Source organism: Homarus americanus, unplaced genomic scaffold, assembly GCF_018991925.1.
Source record: "Homarus americanus isolate GMGI-L3 unplaced genomic scaffold, GMGI_Hamer_2.0 scaffold23617, whole genome shotgun sequence".
Lineage (NCBI taxonomy): Eukaryota > Metazoa > Arthropoda > Malacostraca > Decapoda > Nephropidae > Homarus > Homarus americanus.
The window spans coordinates 6,105,974-6,131,173 of NW_024720711.1; the positions used below are offsets into that span (position 1 = coordinate 6,105,974).

The 25,200-nt window shown below is 46.4% G+C and overlaps 1 protein-coding gene across 1 annotated transcript in view; it reads right to left on the reverse strand.

The window, feature by feature from the left end:
• LOC121860807 (neuronal calcium sensor 2-like) overlaps positions 1-25,200 on the reverse strand; it is an 84,894-nt gene that overhangs the window by 37,678 nt on the left and 22,016 nt on the right. The gene's annotated exons all lie outside the window — the stretch shown is intronic.

Below are 25,200 nucleotides of genomic sequence, written 5' to 3' on the forward strand. Positions count from 1 at the left end.
TGTGCTATTGGTCCTGTACTGTTGGTCAAATGAAGTCAGAGAACATTATAATCTCACTGGACCTAACTAGAGAGACAATCAAACTCATACGTGTTCAGATCATATAGGTAGTATGGAAGGCGCGGAACACGGGAAGGAAGGCGCGGAACACGGGTAGGATGGCGCGGAACATGGGTAGGAATAGTTGGAACACGGGGAGGAAGGCGCGGAACACGGGAGGCGCCGAACACGGGAAGGAAGGCGCGGGTGCAGGGAGGAAGGCGCCGAACACGGGGAGGAAGGCGCCAGACACGGGAGGAAGGCGCCAGGCACAGGGGAGGAAGGCGCAGGAACATGGGTAGGAAGGCGCGGAACACGGGAGGAAGGCGCCGAACACGGGAGGCGCCGAACACAGGTAGGATGGCATGGAACACGGGGAGGAAGGCGCGGAACACAGGGAGGAAGGTGGAACATCGGTAGGAGCGCGGAACACGGGGAGGCTGAACATGGGTAAGGAAGGCACCGGAACATGGGAAGGAAGGCTGGAACATGGGTAGTAAGGCGCGGATAAGGTAAGAAGACACTGGAACACAGGCAAGCAGGATGGGGCAGTTGACAACACAAGACCCAGATTCTTAAATATTCTCTTAGTGATGATCTGAAAAACACCTCTAACTGCCTTACATCAACGTTATGAAGCTGACAGAGCTAAAAATGGCGTCGGAATAGTACAGGGACTGGACTATGATTGAATTCGGTTCTCTAAATTCCACTTGGGGAAACAAATAGTAACGCGATGTGTTTTTGAGAATCCGGATGAATAGACAACCGGGGCAACAAGTAAGCAGATGTAGTTGAGGTCAGTATAGTGGAAGCGCCTGCTGGTGGGAACCCTCACACACACACACACACACACACACACACACACACACACACACACACACACACAGACCAGGGAAAGGTATAATTCACTTAGCCACGTTGGCGGGGCATTAAAGTATTATGAACCATGGTGTGATGTTCACTGTACTGGACTGGACTGGACTCACAACTTTAAGGTCACTGGGTTGAGTCCTGGGTCCAGAGTCTTATTAGGTTGTACATTAATTTTTCATCCACGTCGGCAACAATAAAATGTTATGTTTAGTTACCAAAGTCTGGGGAGAACCCTAAGGTAAAAGTCCTAACAAGAACGGTCTTTGTTAGCTTCGTGATATAAATGTAGAGTGTGAGGGTCGTCCCGGGGAGAGGTTCCTGTCCGGCAGATCTAACACACAAAAGTTTCATTAATCACAGTGGGGTGCCCCCAGTCAGCTGCTCTAGACTGAGAAAACACACGTCTACCAGAGCCCCATTAATCACCGCGGCTCTGCTCAGGAGGCGGCCAGAAAATACACATCTAATACAAACTTGTCATTAATCATTTAATACTGGGTCTTATGGTCATATGATGTAGAGGCCAATTCTAATACAAGATGTCCCCTGTACACGCCATTCATCAACACGGGGACTGTAGTCAGCTGATAATGTCTACACGGTATCTATGGTCAACTAATGAATGTAAACACGGTGAATGTAGCCACTATATAACATACCGTAAAATTCATTAATATTAGAATCTTCCTTATGCTTGAGAGGAGTGCGTAAAGACGGGACCACCAAGACGGCAACATCAATGAAGAGGAGAGACAGACACAACACAGATAACTGAAGGGGATGACGTGGGAGGGAATAAAAATAGTAAGAGGGAGAGATAAGAAGCGTACGGAATAAGATTTTGGCCTATTATCTCCCGCCTTTTGTGTCTGTTAGTCTGTTAGAGTACGGGGAGAGTGAGGGGGAGAGACGAGGGGAGGAAGAAAGGAAAGGGGAGGAAGAGGAAGGAGAAAAGGAGAGGGATTAGGGAAGAAAGGGGGGAGGGAAGGGGAGGAAGAGGAAAAGAGGGAGGAAGAGGAAGAAAAAGAAGGGAGAGGAAGAGAAACGGAATGAATGAGGAGAGAAGGATGGGAGAGGAAAGAATGATACGAAAATATGGAGAAGAGAAACAAGAACGAAGGAGAAATGTGTAAGAAGGAGGCAACATGGATGAAAAATAGGAAGGAAGGAAGGAAGGAAGGAAGGAAGGAAGGAAGGAAGGAAGGAAGGAAGGAAGGAAGGAAGGAAGGAAGGAAGGAAGGAAGGACAAAGAGAGAAATAGTTAAAGGAAATAAAGCTAGGAAGTAAGAATCCCCCAAGAAAAGTTTTATGTGGGATAGACGCCACGTAGGGAAGAACCAGAAGACAACGGGAAGAAAGAAGACAGGGAGATGAGAAAGAGGAAAGAATAAGGAGAAAGAAGGAGGGTAAAGTAGAGATTGTCCCATTATTCATTTTTCTATACACTAAATCAGAAGCCATCAGCACCCCTTACCCTATAGTGGCTCCAGTCACATCTTGTGGCGCTACTGTGGTGGTGTGTTACTTTACTGTGGTGCTGTTACTTTACTGTGGTGGTGTGTTACTTTACTGTGGTGGTGTGTTACTTTACTGTGGTGGTGTGTTACTTTACTGTGGTGGTGTGTTACTTTACTGTGGTGCTGTTACTTTACTGTGGTAGTGTGTTACTTTACTGTGGTGCTGTTACTTTACTGTGGTGGTGTGTTACTTTACTGTGGTGGTGTGTTACTTTACTGTGGTGGTGTTACTTTACTGTGGTGGTGTGTTACTTTACTATGATGGTGTGTTACTTTACTGTGGTGGTGTGTTACTTTACTGTGGTGCTGTTACTTTACTGTGGTAGTGTGTTACTTTACTGTGGTGATGTGTTACTTTACTGTGGTAGTGTGTTACTTTACTGTGGTAGTGTGTTACTTTACTGTGGTAGTGTGTTACTTTACTGTGGTAGGTCAACACCACCCCTATCCTCAGTGAACCACCCAGAGGTCACTTTACTCCCGATAATTACAGGTGACAAAGCCGAGATGCAACTCAAGTGTTCCTCCGCCCGCCTGTGAGAGTCGTTATATTGTCCTGTTGGTGTTTAGTTCCACAGGGGTCTTAATGGAGTCAGGTTCCAAAAGGGTCTTACCGGGTCAGTTCCAAAAAGGGTCTTACCAGTTCAGTTTCAAAAGGGTCCTCCAGGAGTATCCCAAAGTAATCTTACTGGAGTCAAGTACAATGAGTCTTTTCCTGGTGTTCAGTTTTAAAGGTCTTCCTCCGAGTCAGCTCCAAAGGGAAATGTCCTGGAGTCAGTTCCAAGGGTGGCGTGGGTCCTGGTCACTACCTGATCAGTCACACTGTCACTGCCGGCCGCCCACATGTCAGAGGGTCCACTACGGCCCGAGTGATCGAGGGTTCAGACTTTCAAAGGTTCGCACGTTAAAATGTGACTTGGGTGGAGGCATCAGAGAGCATCTGAGTGAGTGAACTTAAACTAAGGCAGGAAGATGGAGCTCAAAATGGCGTCGCTATAACACCGAGACTCTACAATACCTAAAGACAGACAAACAGAGAAGACAGACAGAGACAGACAGACGCACTGTAAGTAACAGAACCTGAGAGCTAGGAGAGCCAGCAGGTGACCGGGCGGGGTTTAAACGGAGGACAAAATGACATCGCTGATTTAATAGTAATTTATGACGAAATGTTAACAAGGCTTTTGTTGTCTGGCAGCGTTAAAACAATAATTAACCTCAACCACCCGACCCCAACCTCTCCCCACCACTCGACCCATCCCCACCCTCTCCCCCCATCCTACCCCTCCACCCGATCCCTCCTTCCACCCCACCATCACTGAACCTCTCTCTCTCTACCCCACACTCTCCCCTCACCGGACCCCACCACCGGACCCCCCCACCATGCAGAACGACCTAAAAAAGTGGATCCTTTGTTTAATGGTATTGTTCTCTCACCCCCACCCTCACCCCCCTGCCCTCACCCCTCCCCACCCCCTCCGTCCTTGGGTACATATTACTTCTCATTTAAAGCCAGGCTGGAATAATATAATGTTTAATTTGACTTAACAGTTGCAGTGGTGGACCTTATTAATATATTATGAATAATGGAGGAGAGAGAGAGAGAGAGAGAGAGAGAGAGAGAGAAGAGAGAGAGAGAGAGAGAGAGAGAGTAGGGGAGGAGGGAGGGAGTAGGGGAGGGAGGGAGGGAGTAGGGAGGGAGGGAGTAGGGAGGAGGGAGGGAGTAGGGGGAGGGAGGGAAGTGGTGAGGGGGAGGAGGAGGTAGTAGGAGGGAGGAGGGAGGGTAGTAGGATGGGAGGAGGTAGTAGGGGGGAGGGAGGGAGGTAGTAGGGGAGGGAGGGAGGTAGTAGGAGGAGGGAGGGAGGTAGTAGGGTGGGGAGGGAGGGGAGGTAGTAGGGGGAGGGAGGGAGGTATAGAGGAGGAGGTAAGTAGGAGGAGGGAGGTAGTAGGATGGGGAGGGAGGGAGGTAGGAGGAAGGAGGGAGATAGGAGGAAGGAGGGAGGGAGGAAGGTAAAGGAGGAGACATTCCCTTGTCTCCTGGACTATAATACAACCTTCCTCCTCAGCTAATTCTTACACCCTCAGTGAGCATCTTCCTCCCTTTATAAATATCTTTCCCTTTAAGAATACCCCTCCTATATAAATATCTCTCACTCTTAAAGGATTAACTAACGACCTTCTGGTAACCCGGACCTTGACGGGGTAGTTACGATGCGACCCGGAAGTTGTTGTGGCGGCCGGACATAAACAACCACACCAGCTCTCACTAGCCTAACCTAACCTAACCTAACCATGGCTACCAATCACCATGAGGATATAATTTAACAAGGAGTTTCATACCAATATAGGCTTTAACTATCCTCCACTACCACCATCACCTACCACCTCCCATCACTATCACCTACCACCACTACCACCATCACCTACCACCACTACCACCATCGGGATAAAAATTACAATATATCCTCGTAAACTTTCACTATCAGTCTCATTTGTATAATGATGTCTGAAGCCATATGTCTGGAGCCATATGTCTGGTGCCATATGTTTGATGTTGCTGTCTGGAATCATATGTCTGGTGCCTTACTGTATGTCTGATGTTGCTGTCTGGAGCCATATGTCTGGTATCTAATGTCTGGATCCACATGTCTGCTGTCTGGAGCCATATGTCTGATGTTGCTGTCTGGAGCCATATGTCTGGTATCTAATGTCTGGGTCCACATGTCTGCTGTCTGGAGCCTTATGTCTGGTGTCTTGTCTCTGGGGTGTGGTGTCTAATGTTTTAGTATTAATCGTCAACTGTCGCATTTCTGAGCGGACTACCCCCCCCCCTCAGTAAACATTGGACTCGCCCAGATTCCCCCTAATAAACCTGGGGTATAAAAGAGCGCTCGACTGTAACTCAGGGGTGGGTGGCGGGCACGGTCGCTCCCTCCCTCTGGCGGCCGACTTACTGCACGTATAATTCAGGCTGTGAATGAGGGCGTGTGTGTGTGTGTCACCCACCTTGCCAGACATCGTACACTTTTTCTTCTATTATTACCATACAACTTAAAAGGTATCGTTGTCCGCACTGGAAATAATAATAAAAAATATAACTATACATTGCACGGCTCAACTCTCCAGATGTCGTCGTTCATACTGGTATAAATAAAACATGATGCCCAGTCATTGTTGTTCATACTGGAAATAAAAGGTACACAAATACCCAACCATCGTCGTTCATACTGGAAATAAAAGCTACACAAATACCCGGCCATTGTCGTTCATACTAGAAAAAACAAATACACTACAGGATACAGTCCTAAAATTGTCGACAAATACACACACAAAAAAGCCATATTTGGGTATCGGAAGCGCCAATGTCTAAAAATTATCGAGGCTTTTTTGTCGACATGAGTTAAGAGATTCAAGGAAAAAATGCCATTGATATTTTTTTCTGTTTATTTCACTTTGTCGTGATTCTTGTATTATGACTATAAGCGTTGATTTAAAGACTACAAGCGTTGATTTAAAGACTACAAGCTTTACACGCTTCGATAAAATGACCGCATGTGCTACTCCAACAACCACAAGCGTCGACTTAAAACTGTTGCATTACCCACGTCAACGCAACTCTACTCCCCAGCTTGAACGAAACTCTAGAATGACGGCCAGAAACGCACTTTAACGCATCATCAAGGTGACGACACGAACCCTGTACAATAACTAGCGTCGTATACACTAGGAATAAAATACAATCCTACAAAAGCCTGACACAACGATGAACAATGATCGTCGTCTATACTGGAAATGAAAACGTTGACAAGACTGAGACATTTAAAAGATCCTGCACATATTACATAGTGTGTGTGTGTGTGTGTGTGTGTGTGTTTCGGTGGTGTGCGTCAAAAAGTAAAGGGTTGTCATAGGTTATTCTGTGCGTCACGAGAGTGGATGACGCCAGGAGAGGAGGGGAGGGGGATGGTGATGGTGGTGTAGTCATGGTGACACCCCTAACACCAGAGTTCCTTCCACCTCAAACACTATCACAGTTCCTTTCACCAACCCCCAACAGACACACGCACCTCCCCCCTCTCTCCTCTCTCCCCTAACTTCTCTCTGTCTTCTTCTCACAACACCTTCAGATCAGGAAGTAAAGCGCCGGATTCGTCAGCCTTCTCACTTATTCACTAGAGGCGGGCTGGTGACTTTACGATCGGGCTATCATATAATATTCACGAAGCAACGCTGTGACATTCACGTCCAGGCTACTGCACTCCAACACACTCCCTCACCCACGCCACACATTCTCCACACTCCCTCACCCACGCCACACACTCTCCTCCAACACACCCTAACTCACGCCACACACTCTCTCCAACACACTCCTAACCCACGCCACACTCTCTCCTCCAACACTCTCCCAACCCACGCCACACTCTCACCTCCAACACACTCCCTCACCCACGCCACACCTCCTCCAACACACCCTAACCCACGCCACACACTTCCTCCAACACACTCCTAACCCACGCCACACACTCTCCTCCAAACACACTCCTAACCCACGCCACACACTCCTCCAACACACTCCTCACCCACGCCACACACTCCTCCAACACACTCCTAACCCACGCCACACCCCCAACCCACCCCGCCACACCTCCTCAACACACTAACCACCACACACACTCTCCTCCAACACACTCCTCACCTCCAACAGACTGCCTCCCCGTAAATAAACAGTCCGCGTGTCATATTACTGTACAAGACAACGACACATTTTGGACACATTATATTATTCCAGTATGAGTAGTTATATATTCCTGACCTCTGACCTACCTGCCCCTGGAAAACAACCTGACCTCTGACCCAACTACCCCGGAAAATAACCTGACCTCTGACCCAACTGCCCCGGAAAATAACCTGACCTCTGACCCAACTGCCCCGGAAAACAACCAGATCAACTGCCCCGAAACAACCTGACCTCTGACCTACCTGTCCCGAAAAACAACGTCACAGTTCAAGGTCAGACTTTGAACCTGGTGAGAATTTTCTGGTCATTATTTACAGAGCTGAGACGTAGAGAAGACAGCATTACAGAGACCGAACCGTATTTGGTGAAGCACTTGGTGATGAAGCGAGCCTCGTCTAGCCATCGTTCTCTCGTCCTCATAAACTGATGATGAATATTACATCTGATTTTAATATTTTGTTTGCTTTCTTACTTATTTACCTTGTTTATTTCCTTCCTCTTCCTCCTCTTTTCCCTTCTCTCCACTATCTCACACTTTTCTCCCTCTCTCCCCTTTTCTATTCTTCTCTCCCTCATTTCTTCTTTATTTCCTTTATCTCTCTCTCTCTCTCTTCCTCCATTTCCTCTTCCCTTTCTACCCTCCTCCTTCCTTCCTTCTCTTTTCTTCCTATCATCTCTCCCTCTCTCCGTTCTATTCACCTCTTCCTCCACTTCTGTCCCTTTCTTCCCATTATCTCTTCCTCTTGTCCTTTCTTATCATTGTTGTGTTCTCCCAATCTTTCCATCTATTCTCATCTCTCCCACTTCCCTTTCATCCCCCTTCTCTCTATCTGTTTCATTGTATCACACCATACTGGACTGTACGGGACCGGACTTGACTTGACTGGATTGGACTGGACTACTGACTCATAATATCTACACCTTACAGTCAGGTATAACTCTACGGGGATCGCCCATCAGGTTTAACTAACAATATTAGTCCCTGGGCGGCGGTGTGACATACAGGGGTGGGCAGAGAGGATCATGTGCCCAACTAATTATGGCGTGTGAACCTAACTTATTATTACAATGCTGAGTGAACCCCATACTTGAACCCTGTGTGAACTCCTACTACCTTCAAACTCGATTAAATAGAACAAACACACCAAAATATAAAAAATGCATAGAAATAAAAGTAACAATATTTTCACCATCAAAAAAAAAAAGCTATAGGAATATATATATATATCAGTCTACATATAGTAAAAAAATGAAAAACAAATGGATATATTTTTACCACGGCGAAAAGGAGACTATTTTTCCCCCGTGTCTATAAAAAAGTATAAAAAAGAGTATTTATAGTTGTATAAAAGAAATGATAAAAAATATAAGAGTTAATAAATATTTCTCTTCAACAAAATATATAAAAGTATTTCTCGTTATAATAAAATAGAAGGTTTGAAAATATTAACACACATTTTGAACGTCATGAAAAGTAATGATAAAATATTCCCGTCTTTTCCTGTCTAAAAAAACTATTTCAAATTTTCAGAACAAACTACACTGCAAATGTTTTGTTTTCAGTTACAAATAAATATGTTCACTTTTTTCGGTATATATAAAAGAAAGAAAAAACCTTATTTTCCCTCAACGAAAAATTTAATAATTGGCAATTTTTCGACTTCCAAAATAATCGAAAAATAAGTTTTATTTTTTCTATCGAGAACACACACACACACACACACACACACACACACACACACACACACACACACACACACACACACACACACACACACACACACACACACACACACACACACACACACACACAAAGCACTTTTTTTCCCTGTCAATACAAAAGGTCGAGAAAAAATTAAGACGTATTTTTCCGTGTTAAAAAAATAAGAGAAAACAGGTGTAGTGGGTGTAGACGAGGAGAAAGGGGTCATATATCAGAGGCTGTGCAGTAATAGGTAACGGAGGAGGGAGGAGGGCCGGGCTGATACATTTATGGGATGGATGGATGGGAGGGAGGATGGAGGGTAGGAGCGAAGCAGATATAGGAGAGGGAGGGAGGAAAATAGAGGGATGGGATGGGTGCGAGAGTAAAGGAGGGAGGAAGTAAAGCAGATAGATGGGAAGGGAAAGAAGGAAGGTTTGAGAAAAATGGGAGAGGGAGGAGGAAACAGGGAGGAGGGAAGGAGGGGGAGGAGGGAGGTAATTGTATGGGGGGTGGAGGGATGAGTAAAGGAGGGAGGAAAGTTACATAACTATAGAAAAGAGAAGTAAAATACTCTCTCTCTCTCGTCCTGATCACCAGAGGGTCAAGACTTGCAGTATTCGGCGCTGCTCCGGTAGCTGTCAGGGCCAGCCTATTGGGCCATACCCCAATTCCTCCCTTAGCCCTTCCTCCCCACCGGGATGACAGCAAATTAGCTAAAAATTACAATTTCGTTTCAGAAAAAGATGAAATCAATGTTGAACAGTGATGGACAGTGTTTAGAACAGTGAAATTAACACTAAACAGCACCACGAGACCCACCAGTGAGACCCACCAGTGAGACCCACCAGTGAGACCCACCAGCGAGACCACCAGAGACCCGCAAGAGACCCACCAGTGAGACCCACCATGAGACCCACCAGCGAGACCCACCAGTGAGACCCACCAGCGAGACCCACCAGCGAGACCCACCAGTGAGTACCACACCCAGAGATAACCGCCCCTGGGAACCTACCACCACCTGACCAGACGGTATAGTGTTAATTAGTCCACTCTGGGAACAACCGTGGGTCGGCTTTACACCTGACTATGAGGTACTACAACACCACCTGACAGTGTGAGGTAATGAGACACCACACACCACCACACACCACCACACCCGGTGTCTCTATGACCACGTGAGGTCCTTCATGTCAACACCCACGGACGAGTTACTGCACCACGTGGCCTTCGTGACCTCACACAGTATGGAAAGAGACCAGCCCGGCCATCATTAAATATTATTATTATTATTATACAACATATATATTGATAAATGAAGATGGATAACTGAAGAAGTGGATGGATGGATAAATGAAAAAGTGGATACATGGATAGATAATGTAAGGCGCGGTGCTGTTTGTGTTGCGTGGGTGGGTGGTTAGGGGTGTGTGTGTGGTTGGGTATATGACTGGGTGATTGGGTAGGTGGTTGGGTGGGTGGGTGAATGGATAGGTGTGAGTGGCTAGGTGTGGTGAGTGGCTAGGTGTGGTGGTGGCTAGGTGTGAGGGTGGTGGGTGTTGGTGGATACTAGGTCATTGCGTGTATGCAAGTATATGTAGTTGGGTGTGTGGGTGGGTGACAGCACGAGAAGGAAGGTGGGAGAGAGTGTACACAAGGGATACAGGTCTCCAGAGTATAGTTGACAGTGTAAAGCCTTATCCAAACAGCTTCCGACGTGACGCCAGCACACTACGCCTCCTCAGCACCACAAACTGACGTCCTTAACCTAAAATACACCACCAAGTATCTGAGGCGGCAGCAGCAGGACCGTAGTTGGCTGGGAATAATCTCCAGAGTGTGAAAGGCAGTAAAAGAAAAATATTACCCATGAAATATATAAGAGTGAATCTTAAAAGACATTCGCGCAAATCTTAAGACTTTTTTTTCTCTCTTTTATTCGCGCTTAATGATCCGGAGGAAAGGTAAATTTGGCGGAGGTGTTTGAGTGTTAATGAGAGAAAAAGTCAATACATCTTGTGGCAATATTCATGAGGAGAGACGGGGAGGGAAGACGGGGTGGTGGGGTGGTGGGGGACAACTTCGCGAGGGTGTAAGATCCACACAAAGTTAGTTGTTCCGCCTTTACTCTTTGGCCTCACGTGTTGACCGCACAAGTTAAAGCGCCTCACCCTCACCTTTCAAAGGGTTCTGACGTTAAATATCCCCCCTCCGTCCCCAGCCCCTAAATGGTGATGTGAGGATGTATCAACTGGCTTACCGACTCACCACAACCATTGGAGTTCTTCAGGTAAATTATCTCCTCATATTAAGAGGTAAGAACGTATTTGACGGTGTTAATTATGTTTATTACACACAGATGACAACCACTGAGGTCCTTAGGGTGTATGTTCTCCTTAATGGTGAGGTACAGGACGCACTAAGTGACAAGGTTACAACCGCAAAATTCAGATACTTAATTTCCATAGCATACTTCAGCTACCGCGGCGGGCTAACCTTGTCCACATTACCACTCACACACCACGGCATGGCTCTCACTATACTTAACTCGCTAAGGGAAAAATTTACGTACGATTCTTAAAAAATCCAGACCTTCCCCCAACCCCCCCTCGAGGCCAAGCTGGGCCAGGTACAAGGTCATTCTGATGGCCACAATTTCTGGGGCCACATTGGACTTTTACGAAGGCAACTCACATGCCCTGAATTCTTAATTAAGAGACATTGGATGAGTTCTTTTCTCCCCCCCCTCCACACTACTGCAGCGTAGACGAGGGCGGGTAGTGACGACAGCATACCAGATCTACACCATGGCCACCAGACCAGCATCAGGTCCTCGCCCCGTCACTCTGTTTTACCGCCAGTGGACTGAGAGGCCAGGAGGAGGAGGACGAGGAGAAAGACGACGACGAGGAGGAGCCTCGTCTTTATCGTCCTCCCAACCTCATAAAAGTTAAAAATCATCTTTCCAAAAGTTCCGGAAATTATTAAAAAATGTGAAGTGAAAGTTAAGAAGCTCAACCTCTGCCATCACGGACGAAGCTCAAAGCAATTTTCATTTTTAAAAGAAATGGGCGAGTTGAGTTGAGGACAACTTTGGGAAGCTTCCGAACCGTGGGGACGCGATAACGAGTAAACCAAGGCCAAAACTTAACCGAATTGACTATATATGTGTTAGTAACGGGAGGTAGTAATGCTAGTGAGACTGCTGCGTTACATCCATCCTGTTACTGCTGACGTGATAACGCATCTGAAGGACTGGTATAAACTACGTCAGAGAACAAAGATGGCCGCCGCCCAGATAACGCCAAGCAGGAAGTTCTAAATAATCTCAAGACGACCATAAGGGGCCTTCCTCACCCACCTAACTATACCATGACCGTCCTTACGAGTATTACGTCTTTCTCTATTTAACTTCATTAATCAGGGTCAGGATTCGTAAACCTTCTGCATGTTTTAAATCTATCCCCTGCCCGGTGCTGAGTGAACGCCCCTGGAACTAAGTGAACACCCCTGGAACTGAGTGAACGCCCCTGGTACTAAGTGAACGCCCCTGGTACTAAGTGAACCCCCTGGTACTACGTGAACGCCTGGTACTCGTGTAGACCCCTGGTACTACGTGAACGCCTGGTACTAAGTGAACGCCCTGGTACTACGTGAACGCCTGGTGCTCAGTGAACGCCCTGGTACTAAGTGAACGCCCCTGGTACTGAGTGAACGCCCCTGGTACTACGTGAACGCCCTGGTACCAAGTGAACGCCCCTGGTACTAAGTGAACGCCCTGGTACCGTGAACGCCCCTGGTACTAAGTGAACGCCCCTGGTACTAAGTGAACGCCCCTGGTACTACGTGAACGCCCCTGGTACTGAGTGAACGCCCATGATTTACGTCGTTATATAGTTCAAAAGAGTAGTGTAAGTGTGGGTTCATTAAGAGGGTCTGAATAATTCTTTATGAGGGACGGACGGGGTCATGCGTCACTGAGGAATTACCTTCAGTGAGGAAATTTAGCTTCGTTTTGGCTTCTAACTTCATGTGATTTTTGGACTCGTAAATTTGGTTTCATTTCAGATTTTTCTTCATCTTTGGCTCTTTTACTTGGGGATTTGGGCTTCAATTTTGGCTTTAATTTGGTCAGGCATCACGATGCCACTTATACCTCGGCACTAGGAACTGTGGGCTTCATGTAAAGACAAAAAATATCTGGCTTCATCCTGTAAGGAAGCCTGTCTTCCTCTAGCACTTGAGCTGAAAGACACATATTGCAGACTTAACCCCACCCACCCACTAAACCCCTCACCCCACCCACAAACCCCCCACCCTCTAACCCCCACCCACCCTCATAACCCCACCCCACCCCCTATCCCACATGATTCCAGTCTCCTTCTTACTGTATGTGACTATCAGGTGAAGTCACAGGTGTCATGGATAACAGTGGCACTAAGTCAACACATTTCACACCCGCATTACTGTCCAATACTGTCTATCGTAACTAAAGCTTTATCTTATCCTAGAGTTAGTTGAGGTGAAAAACTATATCCTAAGTATGCTTAAGAATCTCGGTTAGTATTAACAGCATGAACAATCTGAAGACACGCAGGTGGTATTTACCTTGTGACTGTCAGTGGTAGATAAACTCTCGACTTATCTCTCTGATAACACCTATCATGAGGCACTCAGGTGACATTGACACATGGGTCAGGCTTGGTGACTTAAAATGTAAATGTCCGGTACGGTATGTGGTTCATCTCCCCCACCTGCTCCTCCCGGGCCCCACACTGTCTCCCAGGCCCTGCTCCACCTCCCGGGCCTCCTGCTCACCTCCCGGGCCCCACACTGCTCCACCTCCAGGCCTGCTCCACCTCCGCCCCATCCCACATCCTCCAGGCCCCACTGCTCCACCTCCCGGCCCCTCCTCCACCTCCAGGCCCTGCTCCTCAGGCCCCCCCTCCTCCGCCACTGCTCCACCTCCCGGGCCCCCACGCCTCCCTCGGGCCCCCCACCTCCACCTCGGCCCCCACCTGCTCCACCTCCCAGGCCCCACCTGCTCCTCCAGGCCACTCCACCTCCCAGGCCCCACTGCTCCTCCCGGGCCCCACTGCTCCACCTCCCGGCCCCCCTGCTCCATCTCCCGGGCCCCACCTGCTCCTCAGGCCCCACTGCTCCATCTCCCGGGCCACTCTCCTCCAGCCCCACTGCTCCACCTCCGCCTGCTCATCTCAGGCCCTGCTCCACCTCCAGGCCCCGCCTCCTCCCGGGCCCTCCACTGCTCCCATCTCCCGGGCCCCACATCTCATCTCAGGACACTGTCACCCAGGCCCACTGTCCACCTCCAGGCCACACTGCTCCACCTCCCAGGCGCCCCCACCTGCTCCCACCTCCCGGGCCCCCACTGCTCCTCCAGGCCCCACCTCCACCTCCAGGCCCCACAATGCCTCCTCTAAGGTAAACCAAACATAAACACCGTCAGAGTCTGGGATGATGGCCTGCTAATTACTCCAGTAAAAACCAGGTTAGGTTAGGTTAAAGTTAGCATCTTCTCTTCCCTCCCTTGCTCAACCTGACCTAAGACTCCACCCGTGCACCAAGCGTCCTTTCCCGACTTAAAACTACACACACACACACACCTGTTTATTGTGACGGTTTTTAACATCATATAACGTGCACCTCCCCACACACAACACGGGGTTAATCTTCAGGTGAATAAGCTGGGGCCAATCTTAGTTGATTCGACTCCAGTTTATTGTACACTGTAATACCGTGCAACCCTACCCCCTCGTGTGTGTCTGTACCTCCCTTCTGACAGCTTCTCTCTCTCTCTCTCTCTCTCTCTCTCTCTCTCTCTCTCTCTCTCTCTCTCTCTCTCTCTCATCCTTCTCTCTCCCCCGTCAGGTAGAACTTCACCAGTCAGCAGGGATCTCCTACAAGCTTCATTATACAGAGATCTTAGTCCAGCGGTCAGGAGGCTTCATTCAAGTTCAAGGGTTTACCCAAGTTCACCAGGCAAGCTTCAACTTAAGTTCCCCAGGCATTAATCTTTAATAGGGCAGGTATGAGCTTCACCTGTCAGAAGGCCCATTAAGTCACAAGCCGCAGAAAATCACGTGTTGGCGCTACTTGGATAGTCTTAATTTCGCTAATGAGAACAGGCAGTAAATCCCCCTCTCTCTCATTCCCTCTTATTCCCCCTTTTCAGTCTACTTTCTTTTCCTTGCTTTCTCCTCCTCTCTCAGGCCTTTTCTTTGTTTACACTCTCTCTTTCTCATTAGGACTCTCTCTCTCCTCTCTCTCCCTCTCTCTCCACCGAGACGCTTAACCTTCAGTTGAATTTACTTTTTCATTTAGCAGTACAAACAGAGCTGCCTCCAGCCTACCTTTCACCGCTCTCTGCCGCCTTTTGCTTGCAGACGCTCTCCACCACACCCTGCCTGCCCCTACGCTCTCCACACACCCCTGCCTGCCCCTGCTCTCACACCCTGCCTCCACTCTCTCTACCCCACACCTGCCTGCCCTTCTCTCTCTACCACACCCTGCCTGCCCTTCCACGCTCTCTACCACACCCTGTCGCTACAGTCTTACCTCGCTCGTTTGTCTGGGTGGAGGCTCATCGTTGGCTAAGTTAAGGGTGGTTTAGGTTCGTTAGGTTAGGTGCAGGTTGGGGTTGGCACAGGTGAATGGTCGGTGAGTAACCTGTGAAGGGAAGCTACTACCAGTGTCATAGATCCTTGGGTAGATCAATACAACCTTGACTATCGGCCTGGTGAAGTGGACGTTCACCTTTAACGCGTGGGTGGTGCGTAATTCACTCCATCCAGCGTAATGTGCGTGGAGGCAAGTACTGAGACGCGTAACTCACTTCAGGAGACAAGTACCGAGGCGGATCGATAATTTGCCTCTTTCATCTGACTTTTCAAGACCAGTTGCACATCTGACTGTATATACGCCAATGATACACCTGGCTCTATATCGGATGACGTATCTGTGACGTGTCCGACAAAACACATATTTCTGCACTGTACATGTATCTTCCTATGTAGGTTACACACACACACACACACACACACACACACACACACACACTAAACGTACATTCGCCTAACATTAATCTGTGATCTGGAGGTTTCTTCTCTACATATTACCAATCAAGTGTAAACAATGAGGCCAAACAACTAGAGGAAGAACTTCAATGGGAGAAAATATTGGGTGACCAGTGAGCCGAATAGACTGATCATTGATTACTGTAGAGAATGTGTTTGAGGAATTCCACACACACACGGGTTGACGTAATCCCAGACAAACTATTTCCCGTTATCTGTTGCAGGAGATCTTGGAAGAGTATGAGAGCTGCGTTATCAGTTATTAAATCACCCGTAGACCCCCGGCAAGACATGCACCCCACCCTTCACCATGCTCACCCCAAAACACCAGACTCATACAATAACTAACCAATTTTATTATTCCAACATGTTTTTTCGAGACGGACCCAAATTGCGGTTCATATTACAGTAATTTATTAAAAAAAGATCATTTAAAACACATCAATATTGATTACGTTTTTTGTTTAATGTATTGAGAAGGATTATTAATACAAAGTTAAAATTATATTATATGATATTACAATTACTGAAACACCTTAACCACCAAATACTCATCGAATAATAGTAATATCTGCGTGTGTGTGCCTGTGTGTGTGTGTGTGTGTGTGTGTGGAGCTCATCAGATCGTCCCTATCCACTTTTTATAGTAGATATTCAAGACACAAAAGGCTTTTTATGATACCATTGTGTGTACAATGAAGTTATCCTGCATTACGGGCTGATCGACGAACCTGGTTTTAGGGTGAGGCTAAATGAGTTACCAACACCCATACCCTACTTACTCTGACAACGTGTGGTGCCTTCCTCTCCTCCATGCAGGCGACAGTCCCGTTCATCAGGGCAATTGGGCTCCACCCTAACAACTGTCTCCCAGGCAACCACAACAAACTGGTTCACTTCAGGTACAATACGGAAGGGGACCAGGCTAATCATATTTACTTCCAGGACATACCTTGCTAAGCGTCTGTCTCACCCTCTATATGAACCCGTGAAAACATCGATCTCAATGTATATGAGCCTTAAATTTTGATTAACATTTTCAAATGCAAGTATTACGTTTTGGGGCGTTGAGTTATGGCGCAAGTCAGTGTGTTGGGGAGGGAGGTGTGTGAGGAGGTGTCCAGGAGGAGAGTTAGCCAGGGAGACAGTGGCCGGGGGGTGTGTGGGGAGGTGTTGGGAGGAGGATTAGCCCGGGAAAATGTGTGGGGAAATGTTCTGGTGTGGGGGTGTGGGGAATGCTGAAGTGGCTGGGGAGGGAGGTGGCTGGGGGAGGTGGCTGGGGAGTGTGGGGAGGTGGCTCTCAGAGGTAGTGGCTGGGGGAGGAGGTGGTGTGGCAGAGGTGGTGGCAGAGGAGGTGGTCAGCATGGGGAGGGAATAGGTGGGGAGAGGTGTGAGGTGGGCAGAGGCAGGGGATGGTGGCCGGGGGAGGTGTGTGCCAGGGGGAGAATGGCCGCAGGGGAGGGTGTGGTGGGGGGGGCCAAATGAGGTGGAATGAGACGGCACAGAGCCCCTGAGCCTCGACCTGCCGGGATAAAAGTTATGGACCTGCAAGATGCGCTCATTTACACTCAGGTCATGTGGCGTCTAACTGGCCTCACCAGCCTGGGAAGAGGCGAACCGGGGAAGAGGTGTGCAGAACGAAGGGACAACCAACCTGAGACCATGAGGCGATCACTCTGAGCATGACCAGGACCCGAAGCTAACCCCACCTCTCTACCGGTCGTGTCCCTCTAACTGACCTTTAAGCAACCTAGAGACGACTCAACATATGACGTCAGAATTCTACCCCGTTCATGCGTCCAGTCAAAGGTAAGCGCAGGTTCAGGTTCCATATCAAGGTTCGTTATTACAGTATCCTGGTACCTGGTTGTTATAGAACGCGTAATTGGCCAACTGCTACATCACAAAACCATCTTTTCGCAGGCGATCAGAACTAGGCTGGGGCTCTACCCCGCCCAACAAGATCATCCACTCCTGCAGCAGTTATGAGCAGGCAAAATTAAAAGGCTCTTTGGTATGGTTATGTATGTTAATTTTTTATTTTGATAATAGGTGAATTTATCTAATGAATAGAAGTCTCTACGCTGGTTCATACCATTTGGACATAATTAAACAAGACAACGGTTGCTGTACCTACATTCTTGCGTCACTAGTTTCATAGCTTTTCATCTTGACATTTGAGATCTGGTCCGTGGGTCCGTTATATCCAGGATATGAGGAGCCAAGTAATGGATCTCTCTCAGGGTGGGCGTCACCATTCTGGGAGAAAATTCCTCCTACAGGATGATTATAAATGAATCATCCTGGGAACGTAAAATAAGCGCGAGAATAATAAACCATGCTATCTCAAGCAATTATCGGTTTCTCAAAATAAGACAGAGAGATTCCACCGATGACCTGATAAAAAAAAAAATAAACACCACCACTGGGCCATGCGGTACCAGCAGTTCTATGATGACTGAGGGATTGGCTTCATCTACATATTTCACGGGATGTTTGGTGCAGACAGTCACACAGTTGGCAGTGACTCGTCTTCAGTATGTATGATCATGAGAAGTGTGGTGCAGATAGGGTAGTTAAGCCTCGTCTCATTATTCATCAGATGCAACTGGGGGACTATATATTGAGGGACTAACATATTGAGGACTATATGAGCAGGGGGGACTATATTGAGGTTTACAGTGGCTAGAGGATTATATGAGGGACTGTATTGAAGGACTATATGCTGAAGGACTATGTACTGGGGGACTAAATGCTGGGGACTATCACCTGAAGAGTAAACGCTTGCAGACAACCGTATTATAACACCTGCTGTCACTTGCCATCTTTATACGGTAAGCTTAGAAAAAAGAAGACAGTTATAGGCGTCCGCACGTGTCGGTTAAAAGAAAAAAATTGTTGTAGGAACAATGAATCCATCTTTGTGTCGTGGTTTAATGAGTATTAATATGTTTGACCGCATTTCCTGTTCGTTGAAATACTCTTGAAGACCTTGAACTTGAACCTTCAATATCTCATTGTCTTTATAACTACGTGAGTCATCAGTGTTTCTCAGATAATAGCCGTGGTAAAAAACTTGAAACCTTCAAGAATCAATTTTTTGTCTACGTAACTCAGATCTTTTCTGGCAGCATAACATAGGAAAAATAACCTGGCAGCCAGGGAATCCATCTGACGCCTGTGATTGTTGACTGACCTGAGCTAACGACGGTGTTCTCACATTTCTTAATCAGAGAGAGAGAGAGAGATTCAGCGTGTGTAGATGTGACCCTAACAGGCCACCTGTGTGTTGCACCTCAGGAAGAACCAACGGATCTGTTCTCAGCATTTCCAATTAGAGATGACACATAATGAGAGAGGAACAGCAAGAGACCTTCTGAGCAGGCGCCATTATATCACAGCTTGAGGAATATATAAGACCTACTGTCCTCAGGGGTGAACATTTTGGCGTTGTGAACCATTAGAACCAGCTAGTGAGTAGCTGGGAACTATTAAGGGCAACTAGTGTGAATAACTAGAACTAACTAAGAATCCTTCTGTATGAATATACGATGTGATGGTGAGAAGCAACACTAGCAAGTCCAATTAGGAGAGAAAAAAATCGTATGAAATCCTTTTTAGAAATTATAAATGTCTCAGAATTAAAACTAGTTGAGGTCTTCATATGAGAGAGAGAGAGAGAGATATCAGGAAGCAATAAAATACGTAAAGATAAAGCAAGGAGAGACTAGTACTCACCTATTGTATACCTCCTTGATCATCTGTTCGTCGTATCTCGTGTGTATCTTGAGGAACTCAGGTCCTCATCAGACAGCTCTCCTTACTCGAAACACCCATCCTGTCAACACAGCAAAACAAATGTAAAATTAGTGATGTTTCTCACCTGTGCTTTACAATAAACAATAACAAGTTAGTAAGTGTTTCTCACTATCAACTATAGACAGGTAATTAGTAGTGTTCTCACCTCCCACCTCAGCACAACAAGCAAATAACAAGAAGTTTGTGTTTCTCCTTTCTTGACACAATAACAAGTTAACTGTCTCACCTCCACCTGTCAGCACAACAAACAATAACAAGTTATTGATGTTTCTCACCTACTATTGCAGTAAATATGTCAACAAAGAACAAACAACATCATCTTTGCTACATCTGTCCAACACTTCTCTGTTCAAACCTTTCACCATTCATTATACCAAAACACACACCACACACACTGTATTAACATCATGCCTGTATGTATGTATGAATTATAACCCTACAGCCCATACCACCATACAGTAACTCTGAACGACCACAGAAACATATATTAACTAACGCTAACACCACCAGGATATACATGCAGCCTCACCTCTGATCTTCCCTGATCTACTTCTCTCTCACACACACACACACACACACACACACACACACACACACACACACACACACACACACACACAGTAAAGGACAAGCTATCACGATGCCTTTAGCTTTATCATCCATCCTCTCTCATTAAACACAGAGGACAGGCAGGTTATCCCAATCGAGGTGACGAGTGTGTAGGGTAGATATATCGACACTACTATGAGACACTAGGTTCCAGTTATCGACACTACCTATAACATGAGACACTGAGTTCAGTTGTCGACACTACCTATAATATTAGACACTAGGTTCAGTTGTCGACACTACCTATAATATGAGACACTAAGTTCAGTTGTCGACACTACCTATAATATATGAGACACTAGGTTCAGTTGTCGACACTACCTATAATATAGACACTAGGTTCGGTTATTAGTCACACCTATAACATGAGACACTAGGTTCAGTTGTCTGACACTACCTAGAATATTAGACACTAACGTTCAGTTGTCGACACTACCTATAACATGAGACACTAGGTTCCAGTTGTCAACACTACCAGAATATTAGATACTAGGTTCAATTGTGGACACTACTATAACATGAGACACTAGGTTCAGTTGTGGACACTACTATAATATTAGACACTAGGTTCGGTTATCGACACTACCTATAATATTGAACACTAGGTTCAGTTGTCGTACTACTATAATAGACACTAGGTTCAGTTGTCGACACTACCTATAATATGAGACACTAGGTTCGGTTGTCAGACACTACCTATAATATGAGACACTAGGTTCAGTTGTCGACACTACCTATAACATGAGACACTAGGTTCAGTTGTCGACACTACCTAATATTAGACACTAGGTTCAGTTGTGGACACTACCTACCTAACATGAGACACTAGGTTCAGTTATCGACACTACCTATAATATTAGACACTAGGTTCAATTGTGGACACTACCTATAACATGAGACACTGGGTTCAGTTGTGGACACTACCTATAACATGAGACACTAGGTTCAATTGTGGACACTACCTATAACATGAGAGACACTGGGTTCAGTTGTCGACACTACCTGAATATTAGACACTAGGTTCGGTTGTCGACCTACCTATAACATGAGACACTAGGTTCGTTGTCGACACACCTAGAATATTAGATACTAGGTTCAGTTGTGGACACTACCTATAATATGAGACACTAGGTTCGGTTATTAATCTATCATTCATGTGAAATTTATACTTTAAAAATTACGAACATTACAGAGTACCAAAACTGAAATGGTAAGAGTCGACTACCCATAAACCACACTACACGGGAATAAATTATCATCATCATTATTATCATTATTATTATCATTATTATTATTACTTTTTCATTATTATTATTATTATTATTATCTCTGCAGTAAGAACCTGATTAATTCTCGTCACATCAAAGTAATGTTTCCTTTTCAGTATTAAAGTATAATGAGGTCATTTATATGCAGACGAAATGTTGCTGAATGTATGAAGGCTTATTATTATAGTGATGATGATGATGAGAAAACAACAACAAACAATCATCACCACAATCCACGAACTCATACATAATTCACCACAACTTCAGAGAATCACCATTGTCTATCATATTCCAAATTGCTTCACATCACATCCCAGACCACCACCACCACCATCCACCGAGCGATACTTACTGAGAATATTAACACGACGAACATTTTAGAACATCTCGCTATAATAAGGAAAAAAAGATTGGGTTTGTGTTCACGAGAGGAAAAAATTAGGTAAGTGGTATTTTTTTTAAGTAGATAGTTGGGAGTTTTTGTAGGCAGGAAGGAAAAAAAAACCTTGTAAATGGGAGGGATTTTGTATTATTTTATTGGTTCGTAGGGAATTATTATTTTTGGTAGGTATGTAGATAATTTAACCCACACCATTGTAGCAACCACACCACTGTATCATACACCACCAGTACCAACCACACCACATCACTGTACCAACCACTGATATTAACCACATCACTGTACCAACCACACCACTGTATCCAACACACCACTCCACCAACACACAAATTCCAAGCACCAATAACTGTCCGTGTTCTTGTGTTCATCAATGACCGTTATTGTCCGTATCAAGTTTTATCAGTGTTTATTATGACTTCGGTTCGGAAACAACATAACGAGCCACTAACACAGGTAGAACCACCATCACTTACGTAAGGCTCACTCTCAGTAACCTGTTAACAGTCCACCACAAACACACTACGGCCCTTACTGGGGTCGTGAAGGAAGGTAGGTGTGTGTGTGTGTGTGTGTGGTGAGGAGTGGCCACCACGTCACCAGAATAAGTGAGAAGGAAGAGTGAGGTAGTGCTCCGGGAACTTCCGCTTGTCTCACCTGCTGCCACCACCACGTTACTGGCCTTCACCACGACGCTGCTTCTTCTTCTTCTTCCCTGTTACGAGTTCTTGCGTCATGACAACTTCCTCCTCTCACCTAGACAACACAACACCTTGGACTAACTACACCCTGTAACACTAAACACAGACACACAGTAGCTACCTGGACATATACACCTTCACAACACTCACTCAGGTAATATACAAACACAACACAACACGAGTAAACATCACAAAAGCGTTATCTTGTGACAGACAGACAGAAAGATACAGGTAGCTCGATGGAATGTTCTATGCCAGAGAGACCGGGGGGGGTCACGTAACACCTACACAAGTACACTCAACAACAAGCCCAGACTCAGCATGGTGGAGATCGCTGGAGCGTGGGAGAAGAATTAAAACACAGGCTGGATTAATGTATTTTTTTTATTGTCTTTTTTCCTTCCTAGTGTGTGTGTGTGTGTGTGTGTGTGTGTGTGTGTGTGTGTGTGTGTGTGTGTGTGTCAGCAGGAGAGATGGGGAAAAAGGCAGGAAAGCACGTCAACATGCAGGAAGGAGGAAAGTACCGTATGAGGAAGGAGGAAAGGAAGATGCACTGCCATAATTAAAACGTTTAAAAATCAGTCAGAAATTGAGAGGCGGGGTTATGGACAAACCCACCTTCCTCTACCTCCTACAGTCCTAACCAGTCCACTCCAGTTAGTCCAGTCTCTCTCTCTCTCTCTCTCTCTCTCTCTCTCTCTCTCTCTCTCTCTCTCTCTCTCTCTCTCTCTCTCTCTCTCTCTCTCTCTCTCTCTCTCTCTCTCCACCGCCACATCGGATGGTCTTCTCTCAGGGTTCCCGAGTGAAGATTAAGCTGCCTTGGTGCACAACATCCAGGAGGCAGGAACCGCTCAAACTCTAGGGGAAGGACGACCCTGTGTACATCAGGGAGGTCGATTGTGCTGATAGTGCAAACACAAAGGAGACCCAAGCTCACCTCTTACTCCCCCCCCTCCCCCACGCACACATCGTCCTAATACACACTACCCTCTGAACCACCTTATACTCTACCGTCCATATCAACCGTCTGTGACTAATGTAAGTGGGGAGCAAATATTGACAGAGCACTTAACTGTCGTCCACCGCAGGCCTCACAAGCCGCCTCGCCTCATACTGGAACTTGAGTCAGCCAACAGTAGGCAAATCCTTGATAATCCCGGAAGGGTTCCCCACCGCTGTTTACCTGCACAGGTGAGTGGCAGTGTGAGGCCAGCCGGGAGATGGTGGTGGTGGTGGGGAGATAGTAGTGGTGTGCTACATTAACACAAGTGGCATATACCACCTCTTGGCCTCTCCTCTCTCTTCACCACTTGAGGTTCCTGCAGGTAAGTCAGTAAACCTTCCAGCCTTCACCTTCCTCTCAACGCATGGTAGAGTGCAGGAGGAGATTTAACAGGACAACCAACACAAGACAGGCCCACACACCCTCACTCTCCCTGTACAATCTGGTGTCTGTTGGATTCTTCACACCTGCGTTACCATTATCTTGACCAAAACACAAAAAGTTAAATGTAAAACTGATGACTTAGGCCAAGACGTCAATCCAGAACAAGAATCATAACATTAGAGACTTAGAAACACTTACAATGTGTCGACTTCAGTTGGTCAGGACACAGCTGTATCCCAAAGATTCATTTACATTCAGATATATTTATTGTGTAAGTTGTTAAGTCGTGACGATATATCTCTCTCTCCTCCCCTTTCTCAGGTAATTATCTCTTTTCCTTCTATGTCTCCTTCCCCTCTTATCACTCTCTAACTCTTCCTATTGCTATCTTCTCTCCTCCTTCATCTCTCTCTCGTCCACCTCCCCACCCACCATCTCTCTTTCTCATAGTGACGTCATGTCGTATATCCTCAGCGAGTAATTTGTCGGTGAGAGGCCACCAGGAGGACCCGGGCCACAGAAGGACGACCCGGGCCTGAGAAGGATGACCTGGGCCACAGAAGGACGACCCGGGCCTGAAAGGGGGACCAGGCCACAAAGAGGACGACCAGGCCACAAAGAGGACGACCAGGCCACAAAAGGACCCGGGCCCAGAAGGACCCGGGCCACACATGTACCTGGTGAAGAAGGCGGTGTGATTGGCCAAAACAAGACAGAGAGACAAAGAGAAGTTTATTCCGACTCCTAATTTATTTCCTTCATTCTTTCCGCCTTTCCCAGCGCCATTATGTGTTTTCTTTCTTTCCATCTTAATTTCCTTCTCCCTCTTCCTTTCCTCTTTCTTCCTTTTTTCTTTATTTGTTTTTCTTCTTTCGATTTTTCCTCCTTTTCATTTCATTCTTTCCTTCCTTTTGTTTTCTTCCTTTCTAATTAATTTTCGTCTTCATTTCATCTTTTTTATTTCCTTTTCTTTTTTTTTTCATGGTCATTTTCTTTACTTCTACGAGTTTTCTTCCTTATCATTTTCCTTTTCAGTCCCTCTTTTATTTGTTC